The following is a 25,539-nucleotide window of genomic DNA, read 5'->3' as shown; positions in this document are numbered from 1 at the left end:
TCTTTTAATTCACTTACTGACTTCAACTTCTCAAATACATGGGAAAACATCTGAAGGCTACCTATAAAAATGAATATAAGATTGAGTAGTCAGTTCAAAATTGCTGTTTCGGAAAATTTCCTAAAATTTTTCCAAAAGCTACGTATAACTCAAATATGTTCAACTAAACTTGGCTCATTTGCAAACTACTACCACCCCAGGATATTTAAAGGTATAATGAATTAAAATTTTCAAATATGTGTGTTTACATATACATATATTCTGTGTGTTTACATGTACATATATTCAATTAAGTATTCTAATCTGTTCTAGCACCTCTGTTGTCAGTACCACAATACTGCCATCTTGCTCACTTTTGCATATTTCCTAGTAGTATGTTAAGAGATTAGTTCGGGCCATAATTTCCTTATCATGAGGGAAGATGTGTACACTATGGGTAACAGGGAAGCAGTAGTAATAATGTTCATCATTATTGCTGAGTAGTATTACACGAATGTACCGTAATTCCTTTATCCATATACTAGTTGATACACATTTGAGTTGTTTCTAATTTTAACCATTCTCTGACAGGTCTTTAAGTGTAAGTGCCAATTCTCTGAAGTGTTGGTTCCTTTACCATCATTACAAGTGATTCCCTGATGCTTATTCCTTGATGTTTATATTCTAAAAGGCTAAAACAAAGAATCCCTTAACATGAAAGTAACATTCTATTTAGTTCCCTCACAATGATTTTCTCTCTTGAACAAACACACTTAAACCCATCAAGAAATTTCAGTTTCACGGATGAAGAGCGCAATTATAAGAACACTGCTCTCAACAATTGCCTGTTACCTTATTTTAAGAATGAATAAAAAATATATAACTATATAAAAAGAATGCTACAGTTTATACACACGCACAAACACACACCCCAACTTCTCTATATATAAAACCAATTAATGGTGTTTTATTCAGTTATTATGATTACCTTCCTCTGGAAGAGTAGACAAAGTCCACCGGTTCATTACACATAAGTTCCCAAAATGATGGCACAATTTTCTCGGTAACATAATGGAATTCTGTAATATTTTTGAGGCACTATATATATTTTATTTTACTTACTGAAACCATGTTAAAGTAACTGAATTGCAAGAGAAATACATATTTGCTGTGCTTAGAAAATGACCATACATTTACTAACGCTAAGAACCAACAAAAGCTTGCTATATAATCCAACATGAGAAACACAGAAAAAGGATTCTAGTGAGAGTTGACGAACAACAAAGAAAGCTTAAATGATCTGCGTAATTCCAGACCTCAGCATTGCTACACAATCACAATGGAAAGAATGTGTGGTAATTAGACAGTTTTAAATGCTGAAAATATCCAAAGGATCATTCTTTTCTCCTGAAAGCTTTTGATCAAAGAGGAAATCCTAGAGTCTTCATGATTACTCCTTCTTAAAAAAACAAAACAACAACGATTAAGTACTACTAAGTATTGCTATTGATGGGTTTCTCCTCTCTTTTTAATGTAGGCGGCATTATTCAGCATAAGGTTCCATTTTAAGTATATTAAATCTTTCCCCAGTATATCTGATTAACATTTTAGCCCTCAACAGGAAAAACGGGCATAATGACTATCTTCTATAATCTAAAATGGCATTGTGGTGAAAATAAAAAAGATGTATCAGTTCCTGAGAATTACCAAATATACTGAAGCCAAAGCAGGTATGTGTCACTGTTGTTAAATGTTCATATACTTGACAGTGTACATCCACTGCTTCTGTCTATGTCTGGCTTTCTAAAATATTTACTATAAATTCTGCTTGTACCAGGCATTTTAAGCATTTCATTTTTTTTTTCATCTTCCTTTTACATAGTATTTAGTCATTTATTTCTTAAGTTGCCTTTGGGATATCACAAAGAATAAAGGCAAATTATGAAGTAAGCTAAAGGCCACTCTTCTTAATAGATACAGTGGTAAGATAATCCTCCATTATTTCAAAATTTTATTAGCTTCGTATCTGACATTACATCATGCCAACCACAAACTGTTGGTTATACTGGAAGAGGAAATAATCAACTAATTTTCTACTTTTTTGGTAAGCATATTAATCAGGGTTCTCCAGAAAAAGAGGATATATATGTGTGTATATAAATAAAGAGAGAAACATTAATTTCAGAAATTGGCTCATAAGATTATAAAAGCCAGGATGTCCAAAGATACGCAGTCAGCAAGCTGGAAAGCTAGGAGAATCAATAATGTTAAGCCTGACGACAAGGAAAGCTGATGGTGTAAGTTCTAGTCTGAGTCCAATGGCCTGGAAGTGTAAGTTACAGTCCAAGTACAAGAGAAGACTGGCATTCCAGCTCAAGCAGTCAAGAAGAAGCAGTTTCTTATTACACAACTGTTTCATTCTACTCACATATTCAATTGATTGGATGAGGGCTACCCATATTAGGGAGGAAAATATGTTTTACTCAGTCTACCAATTCAAATGTTAATATCCAAAAATACTCTCAAAAACATACCTAGAATTATGTTTAATCAAATCTGTGAGTACCACATGGCCTAGTCAAGTTGACACATAAAATTAAGCATCACAAGTCCACTTGGCACACATCTGCACCTCCTCAAATCATATTTAGTCTCCAAATAAAGAAAATAACAAGGTCATAATTCCACCTAACGTGATGCAACTATCCTGACTACAACTGGAAATGTATTAGCCCCTTTCCAAGAAGAGGAAGTAAAGATTTTGAATGATATTTCTATTTCCCTTGATATCCTGTAATTTAAACACTATGATGTAAAGCTAACAATACTTAAATACTATTATATATAGTCAAACTATCTTATATTACATGATAAGGGAATAAAAGAGAAAAGAAAACAAAAATACTTGCTTTTTACATTTTATACACACACACACACACACACACATACACAAACATAACAAAATAAGATGGAAATACACATGACAATTATAGGCCTTGTTTCTGTATTAATAGCTAGTATTAATGACTATCTTCTTCCACTGCCTATTTTGTATTTGCTTTGCCTTCACCAATCACCTCATCTGGTTGTGACTGTTTACCCAGTGGGGTGACCCTAACTTTCATTCCTGAACGATCTGGGCCATAGTACTCCTGCTTGGGTAGGGTTGTTGTAGTTTTCCACTGACTGAGACATCCTAAGGGATACCCTGTATTCCAGACATACTCTACCTCCATTATAGAACAGCAATCTAATTTCTCATTGGTAGTTAGGATCAATCAGTCAAGCCAGCACAGTAAATCTCTTCTTTGCCTATTGATTCAGAGATATGAGGAGTCCAAAGTGACCAGGCTAGAATCTTCCGTTTCAACTGAATCATTGTTTTATTTCCTGGTAAAAGCATTCCTCCATCTGGAACTAAGATCTCTAGGTCATCAAGGCATAAGTTCACAGGAACAGGAAGCAAAAATTTTGCTAGCAAGTCAATAGAGGTAATAGTGACTGGTGCCACTCCTGTTTCCACCCCTTGATTCTTGGATCCATGAATCCTGGCAATGGAAGAAACAGCACCATATACTGGAAACTGATCCTGCATATACACAGCCTTCTGGAGAATCCTGCATCAGCCTTTCAAGGCACTGCCACCAAGCTGGCACCATAATTGAGTCTTCAAAAAGCCATTCCACCATTCTATCATGTCAGCTGTTTCACTACAGTAGAGACCATCTTAAGACCAGTCAATTCCATGAACATGGGCCCACTGCCACACTTCTTTTGCTGTGAGGTAAGTTCTTTGATCAGAAACAATGTTGTGTGTAATATTAATACCATGATAGTAGATAAGGTATTCTTTAAATCCGTGTCTGGTAGTTTTGGCAGAAGCAATGCATGCAGGGAAGGGAAATCTATATCCAATTTCTACTCCAGCAGGAATAAGAACAAAACACTGTCCCTTTCATGAGGGAGCAAACTAAGAAAACAAAACGTTAGAGCCTTTTATAATTCCCCAAGTTGTAGAATCTCTGCTTAGTGAGCCCATATCAATAGATTTGGCCTGATCCAGCTTTATGTTCCTTCTGACATTATCCTATACCCTTAATATGCATTATCACACATGTTCTCTGGACTTTTGTCTGTATAAATAGAAAACTCAAGTATTTATTTCAGAGTGTAGTACATGTCTTCATGGGTCACACTTTGTGCCTCATCTTTAGGGGTCTACTAAGACTTGAGTGTAGTTATAGGTCTAGAAACAAAGAGGAGTCGGTGGGGAGAGGTCTTGAGAATTGTCTTGCATGCCAACTTCCTCAGGGAAAGCCACTACAGTTTCCTTGGGCAATGCAGAATTAATTCCCCTGGGGGGAAGGGAGGGGCAGAGGGGAGGTGGGTAAAGAGGCCATTCCCACTAGGGGTGTGGGAGTCTCTTCAATTGGCAAAGAAGACTCATCAGAATTTGGGGATTCAAAGTCCCCAGCTTCATCAGGGTCTTCCCATACATCCCCATTCCAATTTTCAAGATCCCATTCCTTCCCAATCAATAACCTCACTATAACTTGTTTATTAAAACTCTTAAATAATTGACTGTGAGGTCTTTGAAGACCTAGAGTGGCACTTAATCCTGTATCTCCCAATGCCCAGTACACGTACCTGAAATATAGTCAGGACTCAAATAAAGATTTCTATTAAACTGAATTTTGCTTCTCAACATACCTCAGTTCTCCATTATTTAACTTTCATAGGCTCAGTTTTGGCAGTTAGTAAATCTTTGCTTATGCATCAATCAAAGGTCTGCTAGTAGTGCCTCATTAATAAAAAATGGACTTGTTCACCAAGGGAAACACATAAATAACTTGTTTGCTCACATTTTCCCAAGATGATAGAAAACTTGTGTTAAAGAAAACTAAATATGGCCTGAGAGGGATTCCATACTTCTATATTTGAGTCCTTGTGGATGAACTGCACCTAACTTAATAGGATGACAAGACTGAAAACCTAACTTAGGGGTATGCACCTGTAAGAGAGCTGAGTCTTGGCCAATCCCAGTGGCCATATTTCAATCATTCATACACTGCTGAGCATTGAAACTGTGTTCAAATAAGGCAAACACCAACCTGTAAACAATCAAGCTGTTTTGTACCTCACTTCCCATTTCTGTACTTCATTTCCTTTTTTTTGTCTATAAATCTTCTTCCACCATGGGGCCACACTGGAGTCTCTTTGAATCTGCTGTGATTCTGGGAGCTACCCAATTCACAAATCATTCACTGCACAATTAAACTTGTTTAAATTTAATTTGGCTGAAGCTTCACTTTTAACAGATAGTGTCAGAAGTGGGATCCAAAGCAGAGCTTCTAATGACCCCCAGGAGCACTGAGTGAACAAGCAAGGTACCTGCAGGACCCATTTGTGTCCACTGATCTCAGAGTGGCTGGGGATTGCAGTAAGTTCTCTCTTGGATTTCAGAACTCCATGGATTTGTGTTTTGAGCTCTCTGAGTTGCTCTGAGCAAACTTCTAATCCAAACTGGGTTTGGAAACCATGACAGAAACTGGACTGGGTCCAGGAATGGATTTGATCCAGAAATTAACTGGCTAGGGTCCAGTTAGAGGCCTCTAACATCTGACTGGGTCAGAAAGAAACTGGCAGCAAACTGTAATATTGTAGGGGTTATAAAATTTGGCATTTGAAAATTCACACGAGGACTTTTACATTCTACCCCTTTGTTTCATTTTTCTGGTGTGCTTAGGTAGGAAAAAAAAAACTGGCTAAGTTAAGAGAACCCGAAAGTAAAGCCAATATTTTAGGTAAAAAATGGGATCCTTAATTTCTAGAAAACTGAGTTCCTTCCAGCTTATACATTAGACCCAAGAGGCAATGAAGTCTTACAGAAATGACAAAATCTTACTAAACATAACTTACAGTAAAACATTCCAAGTTAACAACAATACACAGAAGTGCATTTAAAAATGAAGTTTCCCAAATTAATCTCATCTAGGGATGCCTATTAACATGCAGAAGCTTCTTAAAAAGATTTAGAGATGATGGGGCCCATCTGGGGGCAATTTTGAACCCTGCCAGTCTGATATTGGGTGCTAGGCAGACTCGCTAATGTCTATGTTTTGTCACACGTATTTTGCACTGGCCAGAATGGAAAAAGATAATTTTCCTTTGTATTGCAGCTTGGCCCTCAGGGTTATGGTGTGGTGAGCCAGGTCACTAGGGCCACTCAGGGAAAGGAAACCCAGAGGCTTGGCATCTTGGCAAAGCAGTAAGAATTTCTTACCACTCAGATTTCTGGCCTCTTTTTCTCTGTCCAAACTGGTTAAATGAATGGTAAAAATCACTGTTTATCTCCTCTGTGAAGTTTTAATTAACACAAAAAAGAATTCTGAGGCTGGTCTTAAGCTGTAGTGAATCTAGTGTGCTTTGTCTTTCTGTATTGTTCTGTCATAAAGAGGGGTACCTTAGGATAAAATATGTGCCTAAAACCCTGGAAGCCCGCTGTTCAAGATGGCCCAGCAAACTGGTCAGTAATAACCTTTGCTGCAGATATCTGAAAGAAGAAAAAGAAAAAAAATAAATAATAAATGAGACTCTATCTTGTTTTGTATGTCCCCGGAAGCTTGACTTTGTAACTATTTGGCAATACTTTCTCAGTCTCCACCATCACAATGGCTGCTGGGTCAGGGTTCAATTCCCAGCTTAGGCAATGAGTACTTTCTGATTGATATTTGGGTGTCCTTTACCATTTTTTAATTATCTTACCCTCCACAAATCATCTCAATTTTTCTTTCTTTAAACACAAAAATATCAGCTGTTTGTCCTGGCTAAAGTCACGTAATAAAAAATTTAGAAGAACTTTTATTCAAGAGTGCTATGGTTAAAAGTCAGCTTAATTAAAAGCAGACATTCAAGCTCTAACAGGCTGGGACTCCTTGGGAAAAACAGGAGGCACCAGAGACCCTTTCCTGACCCTGTTCTTCCAAAGACTTCATCCTATAGCCAGTAATCCAATTAAAAAACTTAGAAACTGGTAAATAGAAACTTACAACAACTGTAATAATCTTCTGTCTGTGCAGTTATATATGTGTTGTGTGTGTAATATTTATATAAAAGAGCTCTAATTAATTGGTTTAAAGAAAAACAGGTGCTTAAATCAAATATTTTGAAAGAAAAATAAAAAATGTAATGCCTTTTAATTCACGTGAATTTAGTAATCTTTGGGAAATAAAACATTTTAAAGATTTTTGGCAAAAATAAAAATATACGGTCTAAATTATTCGGGTCAGATACTAGCTTTGTTAAATGCTTTAAGGTCATACACTGCCTTGACTTTAAAGGCCTGGGGGCATATATAATTAGCCAAGTCCCCTAGCTATGCAAAGAGGGTTATAAAGAAAAGAGATTTTACATAAGAAAGGATCTTGTATGGTAAATTATTGTCCTAAAGTAAAAAATGACTGGTTGTTTAAAAAGAAGGATGTTTAGGACAAGTCAGAAAGTCCAAGCATGTTGTAGATGGTCTATGGAAGTTATGAAAGGATTAATGAAAGGAAATTTATGCACCAAAAGTGAAAGTTGTTAAGAATTACCATTTTAACATATAATTGAGACTACTGAAAAAAACAGGTTTACATGCAACGTATGAGGGGAATGACACGTGTTTTGGTAAAAGATTATAAGAAAGCATGAGAATGTAAATTTTTGCCAAGTTTAAAGGGTTAAAGGATTGTTTAAAAATTAGATAAAGCTAAAGTTTTAAACAAGTTGTGAAAGTGTTATAAAAAATCCTGGGCTGGGTGTGGCAACTCACATCGGTAATCCTAGCACTTTGGGAGGCCGAGGCAGGTGGATCACTTGAGGTCAGGAGATCGAGACCAGCCTGGCCAACATGACGAAACCCTGTCTCTACTAAAAATACAAAAATTAGCCAGGCCTGGTGGTGGGCACCTGTAATCCCAGCTACTCGGAGGGCTGAGGCAGGAGAATCACTTGAACCCAGGGGCTGAGGGTGCAGTGAGCCGAGGTCACACCACTGCACTCCAGCCTGGGCAAAAGAGTGAAACTCTGTCTCAAAAAAAGAGGAAGAGGAAGAAGAAGAGGAAGAGGAAGAAGAAGAAGAAGAAGAAGAAGAAGAAGAAGAAGAGGAAGAAGAAATAATAAATAATCAATGTTGTTAAATAAATTCTGTGTGTGAATGTATTGGCCAAATTTAAAGCAGTATTATTCGGTGTTTCCATAAATTGAAAATGGGAATAAAAGCACAACAGGGTTTTTCTTAAAGTACTAATCTTCTCTTTCACAAAAATTGTAAAAGGTTATAAAAGGTTTATGAGAATCTCACCTTATGGTCAAACTAAGATTGAATTGATTTGTTTATAAGGTTTATTAAAAATTGGGATTGACATTAATAGTAGACTAATGCAAGGGTGAAATTTGGCTTTCTCTCTTGAACAATATTTTCATGAAATATTAAAAGATAATGGGCCAGGCGTGGTGGCTCACGCCTGTAATCCCAGCACTTTGGGAGGCCAAGGCGGGCAGATCACGAGGTCAGGAGATCAAGACCATCCTGGCTAACACAGCAAAACCTCATCTCTACTAAAAATACAAGAAAAAAAAATTAGCCGGGCATGGTGGTGGGCACCTGTAGTCCCAGCTACTCGGGAGGCTGAGGCAGAAGAATGGCGTGAACTCGGGAGGCAGAGCTTGCAGTGAGCCAAGATCATGCCACTGCACTCCAGCCTGGGCAACAGAGCAAGACTCCATCTCAAAAAATAAAATAAAATAAAATAATGAAAGATTTTGTTTGCCTTTTGAATAAACTATCAAAAAGGAAGGGAAAGACAAGAGACAAAAGTTAAGTCTTCCCTCTATCAATGAGTAAAGATTTTTACCTTTTTAAAAATTTTTTAAATCATCATTTTGGCTAAATGAATGACTTACAGTAACTTGTATTCTATTTCATAATATCAAGTATTTTAAACCTTTAACATATTTGATAGGCTTCTCAAAATCAAATTTCACCTTTAAAATGGTCTTTTCTGACATCCAACTTTGGAATGCTCCAGAGGGCCCCTGAAGCATTTAAGAGACAGGTAAACAGGATTATTTGGCATGTTAAGTTACATGGGAAACTTTATCAAAATAAAAATAATGTTTAGTCTCCAGGTTATATTTTAGTGGATTATATTAATATACGTTCCAAAATTGTATGGGACTTCTAAAATTCTATTATGTCTGAGTATATGCTATCAATCATAATTAAAGTTATTAAGTTATTGTAGACCACAGAAATAACCAAATTTCTTTGTCAATTGTGTTTTTAACTATTTAAAGTCATTTCCACAGTTAATTGCTTAATGCTGATGCAGTTTCTCAAAATTTCAAACGCATGGCGTCTTTCAGGAGGTTCATGAAAGATGGAGAGGACCCTGAAAAGTACTCCTGAATACAGGTTTCTAATAGCTTTAGAATCATGTCATTTGAACTGGGTAAGAATTCCTGGAACTTTAATGAAAAGACTGACTGGGTTATAAAACTGCTAATCCAAGTAGAACAAAAATTAATTAAAAACCAAGGAAATACTTTGCCAGATTTTCATGCTAAATAAGCAAATACTGAAATTATTTAGATACACAATTAGAATAAAATCCATGGTCTAAGTCAAATTACCAATGATAACTCATCAGTTACCAGTGCTATGCACCTAATTTGGAGAATCAAGTCCAATGTTAAGCATGGACTCATGAAAAACCAGAACAGCTGCCTTGTCCTTATTGAGTCCTTAAACCTTTCATTATTAAAAGTTCTGCATTCCATGACTCATCACAGAAAAGATAAAATGATCCAAATTAAACATATTGATGTGGTGACTTATAAATTATAAAAATAGCTTATAACCAATGTTCCATTCCATATTCTTCAGCAGACAATCAAAGCTTCAGGCACATTTGTCTACCTGATGGGCCATTTAAACATTCATAAAGGGATTTCATTTGTCATTTTCAATGCATGTTTTCTGGTTGTATAAGAACTTTCCCATGCAAGAGGACTGATGTTGTAACACTAAATTATTGTACCGTATTTTCATCAGGTCAATAAAGCTTTTTATGGTTTTGAGGACAATTAATCCCTTTAGAATCCAAAGACTGGATCTTCTGAGAACATCAGAGAAAGACTGCCCTTGCCATCCACTCTGCAGCAAAACTTTGGAACCTTGAACCTTGGGTTCATAATCTCACAACTGAGAAGGGCCCCTCCACACTTTTGGAACTGTACACCCATTGAAATCCTTAAGGTAAAGCTAACCAGAGAAGTTTTTCCCCAGAAGAAGACGGCATCCTTCATGTGAACAGCTTTTCCCAAGATCACAGATTAAGATTTCTCTGCTATCATTAGACTCTTATCTTTGAATATTTTCTTCCTTGCTTATGCCTCTGAACAACAGAAGTGGAAAAAGGTCTGTTGTGTACACTTACGGGATATACTTTTATTTGTGAAGAATTTTGCAGCCAGCCTTATACATGGATAATCTTACACTTTGAGAGATAAAAGATGAAGGCCCAATGTGAGTGTGAAACTTTGCCTCATAATCAGTCAGAAACAGAACATTGATTCACTCCTCTTAACCCACATCATGGGTTAAAGAAAACATTGCCTGGAGGCCTTCACTTCTCTGGAAGGGCATCATTTGTTAGGTCCTTTTGCCATGGTTTGGAATAAAAGAGGCAATGATTAGAAATGTAACCCTCATGATAGGCTCTATAGCATGATAGGCTTTATATACTGTAAAGGCTATGGTCACACAACAAACTTTAAATTCTCTTGTAAAAGTTATGCTAAATAGTACAAGTGACTAAACACAGAAGTACCTGTGCAGCCACTGGCACTTACGGCCTATAGAGAAAGCATCAGGTATTATAGAAATTCAGTTGCAGGTGATTAATGAAAAAACTACTTAGTTGAGTGAGTAGACTCCTTATCTAGCTCATTCTTTGATCTATTTGAGTTTAGGAGCTTTGATTTATGGAGACCCTAGGTAAGGAGCATACTCCAAACCTTTGGTATTATTCTCCCGATAGTCATAATAGTCTCCCTAGTGCACTGTATTCTCTCAAAGGTTTTAAATGTTTGCATGCAGCCATCTCTAGAACATCTAATGGTCTCTCTTCAAGTGGAATGACAAGAGCTGAAAGAAATGTGTGACCATGAGGATACTGTAACCTATGAATGACGTGCTGAGACTGGAAACCCAGATGATGGTAACAGAGAGTGGTGCTAAGGCCCTAAGTTTTGGTCACACTCTCACCTAAGTGAGAACCTCACCAAAAAGTGGTAATTTTTTTTAAACAAAATTATAGGTGGCCATTGTTTTAGACTCACTCACTAGGCCCCAACAGACAAAACCAAACAAAATTGGAGTTGCTCATGCTGAATGTGACATAATCAAACTAAGACTTTAAGGAAACACATAAATCCTACAGGAGAACAGACCTGGTTTGTTTTTCCCCTGTAAACAGGACATTCCAGCATAAGGAGGTACTCTTGTTCCTAACTTTGCAAAACTCACTGTTCCACTGTTTCCTGGTGGGTTTCAAGACCAAATAAGTACACTTACTACGATGATTGTGACATTAATGACTAAAGTTGTGCTCAATCTCTCAAAATTGAGAAAATGAGCAAATGCGGGGAATTGCTAAAGCAAACCAAATATGGCCTGAGAAGGACTCTATACTTCCATATTTGAGTCTTTGTGGACAAACTGCAACCTAACTTAATAGGCTGACAAGACTGAAAACCTAACTTAGGAGTATGCATCTCTAACAATAGCTGAGTCTTAGCCAATTCCAGCAGAAAGACTCCAACTATTCATACACTACTGAGTGTTTAAACTGTGTTCAAATAAGGCAAACACCAATCTGTAACCAATCCAAATGTTCTGTACCTCACTTCCAATTTCTGTATGTCATTTCCTTTTTTGTCTACAAATCTTCTTCTACCGTGTGGCTGCACTAGAGTCTCTTTGAATTTGCTGTAATTCTGGGGGCTGCCCAATTCGCAAATTGTTCATTGCTCAATTAAACTCCTTTAAATTTAATTTGGCTGAAGTTTTTCTTTTAAAACTTGTCTTAACCACTCATTTTCATTTTTACTTGAAATAAAAGTGCTGGTATCCTCAGCACATTTTTTCATCTCATCCTGACTTTAGTATGAATCATTTGTCATTATTTTTTACCTCCGTACTTAATATGTAATTGAGTACCAGTATCTACAAATGACTTCTAATTCATATAGACTCTAATCCACCCAATATAACTATTAGACTTGCATGTTAAAAAAAAAAGTCTGAAGCACACCTTCATTCTCCTTACCCTCTTCATTCTCCCTTCTCTTTATTCTCCTTTCTCTCTATAATTGAGCATATTCCTGACAAACCTGACATCCTATGAGCAATATCTGAGTTTTCCTCTTCACCATTATGAAGACTAGCTGAGTCATTAACTAAAAATCCAAGGCTTTCCAACAGGCAAGCTAGGCACTCTCAACATTCTTCATATGCCATAATGTCAGGGTCCTAAAGAAATGTTCCTCTGATTCTGTTCCTCTACTGAGTAAATATGTAATAAATCTTAAAAATGTTAATTATGCATGGTAGCAATGATACTAAAAAGTTTTATTTACTAAATTCCTATAATTGCGTATAAGTATTCCTTTAATTGTGTATAAATGTATTTGATTGACTTTTTATATTTTACATTAACTAGACACTACAGAAGAATTAGCTGTACTTTTAGAAACCGACTCTCTTCACCTTGAGCAACTTTATGGTGAGCCTTTGGCAGCAATATATACCACCCAAACATGAGACACCTGTCTGGTAACAAATAAGTAAATAAATACCAGCTTAAAACTACACATGATTCAAATGTAATAAGGAGAGTAAAGAGAAGAGAAAAATACATCTTAGAAATACCTAACATGACTTTCCCTCACAAAAAAAAATGCAGGAATATAAAGCAGGTCCTTTGCATCCTTAAATTCATGATGAGTGTGAAAATTTGAAATTGCTTACACTAGGAATTGCTAATTTTGCTTTCTGAATGGTAAAATATATAATAGCATTACTTCCCAAAAAAATGCCAGTATGCATCATTTTATTTTTAATCAGAAAACTAATAATAAAAATGAATGCGTATCAAGGACTGGCTAACATGAGCATGAAAAAGCATCTCTAGTAATCATTTACAACATTTGCAAACCATTAATGTCTTCCTCATGCAGAAAAGTGATTTAAATAAAACACAAAAACTCACATATATTCATATTGTAAGAACCCAAAGATACAATACAGCTACATTTTAACCCCATGTTTTTAGCAATTATTTGAGGGCAACAGTCATGTGACTCTCTTCTACAGCACTGGAAAATAATATTCTCAATTATGACTGCCAGGTACCACAGCTTGATAAGCATTCAGTTAAATGCTTTAAAAAGGGACAGAGGGAGAGGTCATTTACCTTCAATAATTAAGGCATCAAAACCCACAAATACATGTCTAGATATTTTCACAAAATCAAGGAAAAACTGGGCTTCTGGTTGTTTTTCTTTTACTAGGAAATTCCATTAACCAGAAAATCCAATATCTCCAAGTAATATGTTCAGGCATAGCACACAGTGTTTAATAATCACCAATAATATTCAGTGTAATCATTTTGGCAATTCAATTGAATTTTTAGCCATAATTCACAAGCCTAAACTGAAGATTTCCTCTATTTAAAACTGACCCAAATTATTTAAGAACAAAATTACATAATGGCTAATAATGCTCTGTCTGCATCATACTACTTATTATTAATAAAAGTAGCTTACCTTCTACCTTCTCAGATCTCTTTCACTCATGTAATCCATAATTCAACTTTTTTTACATATATAAATTCCTAACTATACTGCAGACACCTCCCTAAATTTAGGAACAGACTGTAATTTTCACCTTGTAGAATTTTCACAGCACTAAGCAGATGCCTAATATTGTTAAATGGTTTGCTACATATGGGAAATTTTTACATATCTGAATTAGAATAATCCCCAAATGATCTCATATGAAGCTGTATACCATAGATGATAAAGATGAAGCAAAGTGGTGGAATATAAGTATAAATGGGATAAGGTGACATTAAGAAGAACTTGAGCTATTAAAATACTACACAGTGACATCAGCAGGAATAGTGGAATTAAGGAACTCCAAAAATCCTTTCCTCCATAAAGCAAGAAAAACAGCAGCAAAAATTGTCAAAGTCAACTTTTTTCGGAACTCTAGAAATTAATCAAAGGCTTGCATCAATCTAGGGAGAATGTATTACAGAAAAATGCCTGATTTTCATTAAGAACAGCAAGTTTTATGGCATTTTAATCTCATCCCACTATCTCCAGTACCATGAGAGCCTTGAAAACTAGGAGGCTCAAAAATCACAATAAAATACAGCAGCCTAGCAGTCACCAGGAGGGGCAAAATAGGGTTGGACCTCCTCCAAAACCCCATTCCCAGAAATTGTCATTATTGACCTGTCTAGCAGTTCCCTGGAAAACACCACTCCTTTACTTGTCTTTATTTGACCTAAGAGCTTGCCCAGTGCCAATAACCTTTCCCCAGATAGCATCTGTCAAAAACCAACTGAGCCAACTGTTTAACATCAAGTTGCCTGAGGTGGCAGTAACAGTTGGGGCAAACAACAAGCTGACCAGAATCTTAAAAGTAAAAGCTAGGTAATGAAATGTCAATAGGGGATTCTGATAAGATCCAACATATTCCTTGAACTCCAGATGGCCAAGCTTATGCAAGTGCTCAGTAAAGAATTGAAAAGACGACCTAAGCTTTGACTTCTTGCTACACTTTAAGCTCTGTACAAGTAGGAACTAAAAGCTAAAGTAGAGTTATAAACAGCCTGTCTAAGCATTGAAGGCATGCCCCATCATGCACACAGAGACCATCAGCAAAGGCTGGGAGACTCATTGCTTCCAAGCTTTAGGGAAATAACAGTCCAATCATTAGCTGTCCAGTACCAACCATGCAGAGACTTTGGTGGCCACACATAAAAAGAATACAAAGTTTACATGAAGAGTTCAGGAAAGTCACTATGCAAACAAATAACAAGAGCAGCAACAAGAAGAAACCCTGAGGAGGAGAATCTGATTTCCAGAGTTACCACATTAGATATTATTTAATTATCTAATTTTCAACAAAAAATTGTGAGACATGCAAGAAGCAAGAAAGGATGATCTATACAGAGAGAGAAAAAAGGCAGCCAATTGTCCCTAAGGAAGCCCAGACATTGGACTTAATGAGACAAAGACACTAAAATGTTTTCTCTAAATATTTTCTTAGATATGGTTTCAAAGGGCTAAAGAAAACCATATATGAAGTATGATAACAATATCTCACCAAATACAGATTATTAATGAAGAGACAGAGATTACAAAATAAAAAAAACAAACATTGTGGGGTTAAAGAGTATAATAATTTAATTCAAAAATTCACTAGAAGAGTTCAACTGCACATTTGAGCTGGCACAAAAATCAGTGAACTTGAAGATAGGTCAATTGAGATTATCCAGGCTAAGGAACAGAATGAAAAAAGAATGAAGAAAAATAAACAGAGCATCAAAGACCTATAGGAAACCATCAAGCATACCAACATATGCATAATGAGAATACCAGAAAAAGAGGAGAAAAAGGAAGGAGCAGAAAGAATATTTGAAGAAACAACACAAGGAAACTTCTCTAATTTGATGAAAAGCATTAATCTATACATCTAAGAAGCTCAATAAACTCAAAGTAGGATAAAATTCAAGAGATCCACACTGTAACACATCATAACCAAACTTTCAAAAAATAAAGACAGAATACTGAAAGCAACAAGAGAGAAGCAACTCATCAAAAATAGGGAATCATCAATAAGATTTCATATCTGATTTCTCATTAAAAACCATGGAGGCCAGAGGCAGTGGAAAGAAACATTCAAATTCCTGAAAGAAAAAGACTGCCAACTAAGAATTCTAATTCCAGCAAAACTATTATTTGAATATGAAGAAATTATGACTTTCTCAGATAAAACCAAAGAGAATGTATGCTAGCACATCTTATCTACGAGAAATACTAACGTGGGTCTCTCAGGCTGAACTGAAAGGACAAGAGACAGTACTTGAATCTACGTAAAGAAATTAAGAACACTGGTAAAGATAACTACATAGGTAAATATAAAAGAAAATATAAACGTATGTTTGGTTGTGGCTCTTTTCTCCTATGTGATTGAAAAGACAGCTGCATAAATCAAGAATTACAAATCAGTGTTAATGGACACTGTATTAATGTAGAAAGATGTAACTTATGCAATAATAGCATGAAGGAAGGGGAGGGAATATATAGGAACAAAATTTGTAAACTTAAATTTAGTTAGTATTAATTCATATAGATTATTATAAAATAAGGAACCATTTGTAAGTCCCAGGGCAACCACTAAGAACTCAAAAAATATTTAGTAAAAGAAACATCAAGGCTGGGTGCAGTGGGTCACAACTGTATTCCCAGCACTTGGGAGGCCAAGGTAAGAGGATCACTTGCGACCAGGAGTTCAAGACCAGCCCAGGCAACAGAGTAAGAACCTGTCTCTACAAAAAATAAAAAAATTATCTAGGCATCATGGCACACACCTGTAGTCCTAGCCACTAGGGAGGCTGAGGCAGGAGAATCACTTGAGCCAAGGAGCTGGAGGCTGCAGTGAGCTATGATGGTACCACTACACTTCAGCTTAGGCAATTCTGTCTCTTCAAAAAAAAAAAAAAAAAATCAAGGAAATCAAAATGGTACATCAGAAAATATATACTTAATACAAAAAAAAAGGCAGAGAAAGCAATAATGTAATTAAGGAATGACAAAAAATTACTTGACATACAGAAAAAAACAACAAAATGACAGCCATAAATACTACCTTAAGCATTAGTAAATACATTAATTGTAAATGGATTCAATACTCCACTCATAAGTCAGAAATTGCTAGACTGAATAAAAAGAGAAATTAATAAATCTCTTCTGCATAACCAACGAGACAAAACTTAAAATATCTACATATCTCATGAAAACTATCACCATTTATTAAACATTCTTCTCATTCAGCAAAATGGAAAATAGGTATTCATTGCAACTTGTCTTCTGATTCGGGGTGGCCCATTTAATGTCATTTAGCTTTCACAGGCTTATTTTGTTTTTCATGCCCAATTTGGGCAAACTAAGCAAAAGGTCTAACCTAATTTTAAGTTGTCTGTACAGAATTCATAATTAAAAGATACTTAATCTCATCTTTAATCACTATCTTTTACTGATGTCTAAGCATGTAGTTTTTAAATAATATTCATATAAGCCCCTGTCTTTCAGTGAAGCATATTCATAGATTAATGGATCTTGCATAACACTGCAGCACTGTCTTTACTACAATTGCAGAAGTTCTGAATTCTCGTAATATAAAATGTAAGCAGCTTTTTAAAATGATTATGTAGACCTACTCTTTAACCACAGGGCTGAACATAATAAAAAACATAGGAGGTGGTAGACACAGGAAAGTCAACCTTCTCTGAATACAAGGAAAAAGTGATTTCATACTTCACAAACTATTTCATTCACATAGTCCACGTTGAAATGTAAATACCAAAATGTACATATCCTTCTAAGGAAAACAAGTTGTTTTACCAGAATTATAACACAGCTCATTTTATAAAGTAATTAACATTATTTTTGATCTCCATTTATTAAACCTATAATCACAAAATTCTTCACATTTCAAAATAAATAAATTGTATCCTCTACTAGTCACAGTAAATATGATCCTAATTATTTAAGTAAAATTGTATGGCATATAGCCAACAATAATCTTTACGCCACTTAGAAAATAAGAATAGATTTAAGAGGACATAAATTTGGATAAACATCTCATGCTAATTTGCTAATCTGCTTAGTAAATTTATTGTTAGCACTAAAATTAATATATTCAAAATAAGCATACTATATACAAAATACCTAAAATAACATAATACTCATGGTATAGCCTATGAATAAAAACACAGATTCACGAAGACATGTGAACAAACTCAAGCTCTACCACTTACTATTAATACAACCTTAGGTAAGTTTGCTCACTTGGAGACTCAGTTTCCTTTGTCTATGAAATGGAAAAAAATGTTACTACCAAAAAGTAGCAGTTGGAGTTCAATAAAACAACATATATAAAGGGTTTCACATGATGCTAGGCACAAAGATTTCTACAATTCTTGTCAAAAGAAGAGCACAGGTGGTCTATTATATTATACATAATTCATCAGTAATTCTGTATAGATCAGCGGAAACAAAATAGTATAGGCAGAGAAGTTATTTAATGATTACAGACTCTAAACCGCTTAAAAAATGGTTTGAACTAGACCGATCTCTAAGGAACTCTGTTTCTGAAATTCAAAGATTCTACCTCAAGGTGATGCCCAAAAAGCCAATGATACTGACCCCAAATTTCTTACAATAAATAGCCTAAAGAACAAATTTCAAGAACACCAAACAGAGGCAGTGGATATAAGAACCTGGAAAAAAAATGTATATACTTTGAGTGATAAAAATTTTTATAAATTACTTTGAAAAATTATCAGAGTTAAGCACAAATATTTAATGTTAATTTCAACAACAAAAACTAAAATACAATTTTACTATTTAACAGTAAGAAAATCATTAAATGACGGGCATATCCATATAACACAGTAACACATAACCATTACAAATCAACTTCTCAAAATAATTCATGATGTAAGTACTCCCAATGTGATTCTGAGTGAAAAGGGCAAAATATAAAACAATATTAACAATTTTGTTTTTAAAATACGTTTGCAAAAGAAAAGACTGAAAGAAAAGCCACCACAATGTTTGCAGCAGCTACCTCAGATTACTGAAAATGGGGTAACTTTTTTTTATAGTCTTCCTTTATTTCCAGCTTTCTACTGTAATCAACTACAATGTCCACAACCAAAAAAAAGCAATACAACATCCATTTATGATTAATTTTAAAGCTCTAAGCACGAGTTAAAGAGAACTTCCTTGGCTGGGTCAAAATGATATCCACAAAAAACTTACAGCTAACTACACAATGGTAAAAGACTATATACCTTTTCTACTAAGATGAAGAGCAATACAAGGATATCTGTGCCGATCTGACTTGTTCTAGTTAACATTAGTAGAGGTCCTAGCCAGCGCAGAGACAAGAAAACAAAATAAAAGGCAAACAAATGAGAAAATGTGAAATAAAGCTGTCTCTACTAGCAGACAGCAGTAGCTACAAAAGCTACTAGAACTAACTCGTGAGTTTAACAAGGTTGTAAAATTCAAAAATTCAAGATCAATATTAAAATATTGATTCACTTACATAGGTAATTGGAAATTTAAAAATTTGTAAAGGTTACTGTTTACAACAGCACCAAACAACATAAAACATTTAGATACAAACGTAACAAAATATGTGCAACATTTTTATGCAGAAAGCTTAAAAACAGAGAAATCAAAGACCAAATAAATGTAGAAAGGTTGTTTCATTTTATTTTCTCTCTTGAAAGAGGCTCTCACTGTTGCAGAGGCTAGAGTGCAGTGGCATGATCACAACTCACTGCAGCCTCTACTTGCCAGGCTCAATCAATCCTCACCTCAGCCTTCCAAGTAGCAGGGACTACAGATGCATGGCAACACACCCAGCTAATTTTTCTCATTTTTGTAGAGATGCGGTTTTGCCATGTTGCCCAAGCTGCTCTTGAACTCCTGGGCTCAAGTAATCCTCCCACCTTGACCTCCCAAAGTGCTGAGATTACAAGCATGAGCCACAGCACTGGGGCAGGAAAGGTATTTTATTAATGGATTAGAAAACAACATTTTTAAGATGTCGATTCTCCCCAAATGGATCCATAACTTCAATGCAATCGTACTAAAAATTCCACAATGCTTTTATATAGAAATAAAGAGATTCTAAAATGTACATGGAAAGAAAAAGGACTCGAATACTCAAAAACTTTTGAAAAACAACAACAAAGTTGGAGGACTCAGGCTTTTTGACTTCAAGACACACTATAATTCTACCATAATAAGGACTGAGGTTTTGGCCAAACAGACACACAGAACAATGGAACAAAATAGAGTCTACAAAGCAATCCACACAAACATAGTCAACTGATTTTTGACAAGGCAAGCCAAAGGAATTTAATGAAGAAAAGATAGTAATGAGAGGTGAAGCCAGCTGGGGTTCTAGGTCAGGTGGGGACTTGGAGAACTTTTCTATCTAGCTAAAGGATTGTAAATGCACCAGTCAGAGCTCTGTGTCTAGCTAAAGGTTTGTAAACGCACCAATCGGCGCTCTGTGTCTAGCTAATCGGGTAGGGGACTTGGAGAACTTTTCTGTCTAGCTAAAGGATTGTAAATGCACCAATCAGCGCTCTGTGTCTAGCTAAAGGTTTGTAAACGCAGCAATCAGCACTCTGTCAAAATGGACCAATCGGCACTCTATAAAATGGACCAATCAGCACTCTGTAAAATGGACCAATCAGCTCTCTGTAAATGGACCAATCAGCAGGATGTGAGTGGGGCCAAATAAGGGAATAAAAGCAGGCCACCCGAGGCAGCAGCAGCAACCCCTTCAGGTCCCCTTCCACACTGTGGAAGCTTTGTTTTTTCACTCTTCACAATAAATCTTGCTGCTGCTCACTCTTTGGGTCCACACTACCTTTATGAGTTGCAACACTCACGGCGAAGGTATGTAGCTTCACTCCTGAAGCCAGCGAGATCATGAACCCACCAGGAAGAACGAACAACTCTGGACACGCTACCTTTATGAGCTGTAACAATGAGCTGTAACACTCACCACGAAGGTCTGCAGCTTCACTCCTGAGGCCAGTGAAACCACAAACCCACCGGGAGGAAGGAACAACTCAGGACACGCCACCTCTGAGCTGTAACACTCACCGCAAAGGTCTGCAGCTCCACTTCTGAAGCCAGCAAGGCCACGAACCCACCAGGAGGAATGAACAATTCCGGACGCGCCATCTTTAAGAGCTGTAACACTCACTGCGAAGGTCTGTGGCTTTGCTCCTTAAGTCAGCAAGACCACGAGCCCACCAGAAGGAAAAAACTCCAGACACATCTGAACATCAGAAGGAATAAACTCCGGACACACCATCTTTAAGAACTGTAACACTCACTGCGAGGGTCCGCGCCTTCATTCCTGAAGTCAGCAAGACCAAGAACCCACTGGAAGGAACCAATTCTGGAGACAGTAAGATAGTCTTTTCAAGAGATGGTGCTGCAAGACTGGGGCATCCATACACATACACAAACACACACACACACACACATACACACACACAGAGAGAGAGAGAGAGAGAGAGTCTTGACCCCTACCTCACGGTATATGCAAAAATTAAATTGAAATTGGTCACAGACCTAAATCTAAAATCTAAACTTTTATAAGTTCTGGAAGAAAACGTAAGAAAAAAATCTTTGCAACATTGGATTAGGCAAAATTTCTCATGATAAAAAAGCACAAATCATAAGAGAAAAAACTGATAAACTGGACTTCACCAAAATTTAAAACTTCTGCTCTTTGAAAGATACTGTTAAGAAAATTAAAGGACAAACTACAGACTCAGACTCAAAGGAAATACTGTGAACATATATATGATAATGAATTTGTATCCAAACTGTATAAACCATTGCAAATCAATAACAAACAACCCTTTTAAAAATGAACAAACGATTTCAGCAGACACTTAATCAAAGAAGATACACAGATGGCAAATAATAGCACAGGAAAAGATGCTCAATATGTTAGAAGAAAAATTCACGTTAAAACATAAATGGGTTTTCACTAGTTCCGAATAGCTAACATTAAAAATAAAATGACAAGTGCTGACCAGAACGTGGAGCAGCTGGAACATCAAACATCACTTGCGGGAATGCAAAATGAAACAGCTACCTTGGAAAACAGTTTGGTAATTTCTTTCTTTTTTTTTTGTTTTTGAGACGGAGTTTCACTCTGTCACCAGGCTGGAGTGCAGTGGCACGATCTCGGCTCACTGTAACCTCCAACTCCCTGGTTCAAGCAATTCTCCTGCCTCAGCCTCCTGAGTAGCTGGGATTACAGGCATGCGCAACCACGCCTGGCTAATTTTTGTATTTTTAGTACAGACGGAGTTTCACCATGTTGACCAGGATGGTCTCGATCTCCTGACCTCGTGAGCTGCCCACCTCAGCCTCCCAAAGTGCTGGCATTACAGGTCTGAGCCACCGCGCCCGGCCGGCAATTTCTTTTAAGGTTAAACATGAACTTGCACACGGCCCAAGAATTCCATTCCTAGATGTTTAACCAAAAGAAATGACAATATGTGTCTACACAAAGACTTGTACCTTAATGTACAAAGAACAGCGCATGAATGTTTATAGTACCTTCATTCCTAAATGCCAAAAACTGTTCATCAAATGGCGAATAAACATATTATGATATATTCACACAATGAAATACTATTCAGCTGTAAAAAACAACCAAGCATCAACAAACATGCATCAATATGGATGAATCAAAGCATTAAGTGAAAGAAACCTGGAACAAAAGGCTACATACTGTATGATTCCATTTACATAACATACCAGAAAAGACAAAGCTATAGATAGGGACAGAGAACAGACCAGTGGTTGCTAGGACCTATGAGTGAGGGGAGGAAACTTTTTAGAATGATGGGAATATTATTTGTCTGGATTGTGGCAGTGGTTCCATTATATGCATTTGTCAGACTTTATACAGCAATATAATAAAAATTACTTTTTTACTTATAAATCATACCTCAATAAACCTTGATTTTTTTAAAAAAAAAAAGCAACATATGCCCTTTTTAAAAAATATGCATCAATTTAAATGAGCTAAACCAAACTTACTGGGTATGGAAATAGGGCAGGGAGGAACAGTAAGGAGACCAAAAATCCTTAAAATACTGGAAATCTAAAATATTAATTTATCGTTAGTAAATAAGAAACAGATATACATAAACACAAAGAGTTAATCTAAAGAGAGATGCCTTTTTCAATTAAGTTCTCATTGTTTGGACAGAAAATAAGAAAATTTGATAAACTTTCAAGGAAGATTAAAAATCACAAGGAACAGGTTGATAAACGAGTGCTGTAATTATGACCTAGAGTTTGGGAATGACTTATCTAAAACACTCCCCTTCCACTTTATTTAATGGAACCAGTCTTATCTACCCATCCACTCTACTCCACTCCCACCCCGTCTTCTACTATCTTCATTCATAACAATCATATGTAATGCATACATCTTACACATATAGATGACTACAACATAAAATGCCTATTACACCAAATTCCTATTTGTCCATTTAAGCTCCAGACAAGCTCATTTTTAAACGTCTTTTTTCTCTTTTTTAATACCACCCAAAACCAAAGTGATGTCCCTCTAGGATGATTTTCTGCAGTTTCTTTTGTGTGCTATTAAGTACTAAGATGATCAAAATAAACAAAAATGTCTCAGAAGTTTTCAGTGGATCACTCCCATAAGAAGCTACATTTTTCCATTTAATAAAAGTTAAGAGGTAAGATGCAACTTTCATCACTTTGTTTTCTTTATGTTTATTCCATTGGGCTTATACTGTTGCTAGGAAACCAGTTCATAAGATTTCCCAGCCCACAGAACACCCTCCTAGGCAGCCTGGAGGATACCAAACTTCGTAACCAGGGCAATTCTCTACCACACAGTTTACTGGTTAGCCAACATCATGCAGGTGCACTCTGCCTGGCATGCCCCTTACTACATTTACCTAATAGGTACAGACACTATAACCAATCCCCTCACCGCAATAGAAATTGTAGCAGAGGGCAATCAGGTGATCGTTAAGTGTAGAACTCTCCCATAGCAGGGAACACAACAGTGAATTTGTTGACAGTCCCTGTCACCCCACCCAACTAAATATTGTGGGGGGGAAAGGGTTGCCTTAAATTGTGAAGTAAAATGTCAGCCCACTCCAATAACTCCACCACGCAACATGCAAACTGCTTCCAAAAACCATCACCCGGATTAATATTTGGAGAGAAAGGTGGCATCAGTATCCGCACAGCTGACAGGGGAGGGAAGGAAAGAGTCAGAATTCGTAAGGGGCCGCTGAGTCACCTAAAATTGTGGCTAAGACTTTACCCTCCAGGAAATCAAGCTCTGCCCCAACTCTCATCGAGGAAGCAAGTGAGAGTAGCAGCAGCAACATCATCCTACCAAAAAAACACCAGCGCAGCTTTTAATAGAGTTCCACTCCTTAAAGTGAAGCCAAAAATAGGTTTCATGTCCAAAGCTTTCCTCCTCAGTAGGCGACACGCGCAGATGGAGGAAACATCTTTATTGTTGGGAAAGGGAGGCGTGCTAACGGGGACGAAGGATACCTCACCACTTGGCAAAGTTACTGGTTCCTGCCTTGACCCTGAAATGCCACTTTTATTGCAACATGTGGCCCAAGAAACTCTAAGGAAATGTGGCTGGCAGACGCTGTAGAGCTTTTACCCCGGTGTACTTGGCAAAGTAAAAGGGGATACATAAACCAGGCGCGTTCTGTGAAATCTAAGCAAGAATCAAGGTCTCCGTTCGGTAGGCGCTTCGGTGACACAATAATCACGTGTTCGTGGGCGTAGACTTTCGAAAACACTAGATTCTGGGACATGCAGGTACCGGTACCTACCGGCGAGCGCAGGAACGAGTGGGCACTCCCACCTCCGGGAGCTGGCTCCGTTCCCGCTGGAGGTTGGTCACGCCCCCTGGCTCCCGGTCGCTGCGACAGCCAAGGGCGAGGCCGGAGCAGGCGGGCTGCAGGCGGCGGAAGCTCGGCCGCGCTCCTCCCCCGGTGGGGCGCTCTCCGCCCGCCTCGCGCGGCCCCGACCCCAAGACCCGGGCCCCGGAAGGCGAGCGTTTACTTACCTGCTCCCCTCTCTCGCTCTCCGCTGCCGCCGCCGCGCCGCTCACCCACGCTGGCCGGTGAGCCACCCCCAGCACACAGACCCCTACGCGTAAACCCGAGGCACGGCCCCAGACCCTTGATGGGAGACCGCGGCCCAGCCGCACAGGTTGGGGTAGCCCACGCACCACCCGGCTTCGAACACCTCTGCCCCCGGAAGTTGATTTCCGCCAAGGCCCGCCCAACCCAGCCCCCGTCACTCAACGTAAACACGCGCGTCACGTGGCCCCAGGCCGAGGCCCGGGTCGGGGCCCCGTGTTCAGAGCTCTGCCACCCCAGCTTGTGCGTGGTCTTTGGAGAGTTACCCTGTGAAAAGGGGTGACTTTGCCATGCTCCTTCCCATTCTACCTCCCGTTAGTTACAGTTTCTCATTCCTCTTGAGTAGCAGGCCCTGTTTCTCCACCTAATCCCTGCAAATAAACCGTCCCCCAAATCAAAATGAGTTCCATCTGGAGCTTTGTAGGATTGGTCCTAAGAAGATCCGCCG

At 37.5% G+C, this 25,539-nt stretch overlaps 1 protein-coding gene across 9 annotated transcripts in view; it reads right to left on the bottom strand.

The window, feature by feature from the left end:
- Positions 1-25,155, bottom strand: part of CCDC91 (coiled-coil domain containing 91) — a 363,108-nt gene extending 337,953 nt beyond the window's left edge. For 8 of the 9 annotated variants that reach the window (XM_055280261.2, XM_063640331.1, XM_055280264.2 and 5 more), the window contains exon 1: positions 25,016-25,155. The gene's annotated coding sequence lies outside the window, so the exon portion shown is untranslated. Of the gene's footprint in view, positions 1-24,779; positions 24,800-25,015 lie in introns of those variants that run through there. The other variant, XM_055280254.2, reaches the window with a different exon arrangement.
- Positions 25,156-25,539: the final 384 nt, after the last annotated feature.

The sequence above is a fragment of the Symphalangus syndactylus genome, chromosome 5 (assembly GCF_028878055.3).
Source record: "Symphalangus syndactylus isolate Jambi chromosome 5, NHGRI_mSymSyn1-v2.1_pri, whole genome shotgun sequence".
NCBI lineage: Eukaryota > Metazoa > Chordata > Mammalia > Primates > Hylobatidae > Symphalangus > Symphalangus syndactylus.
Note: the sequence above shows the minus strand (reverse complement) of the source record. Positions and strands in the feature narration are given on the sequence as shown.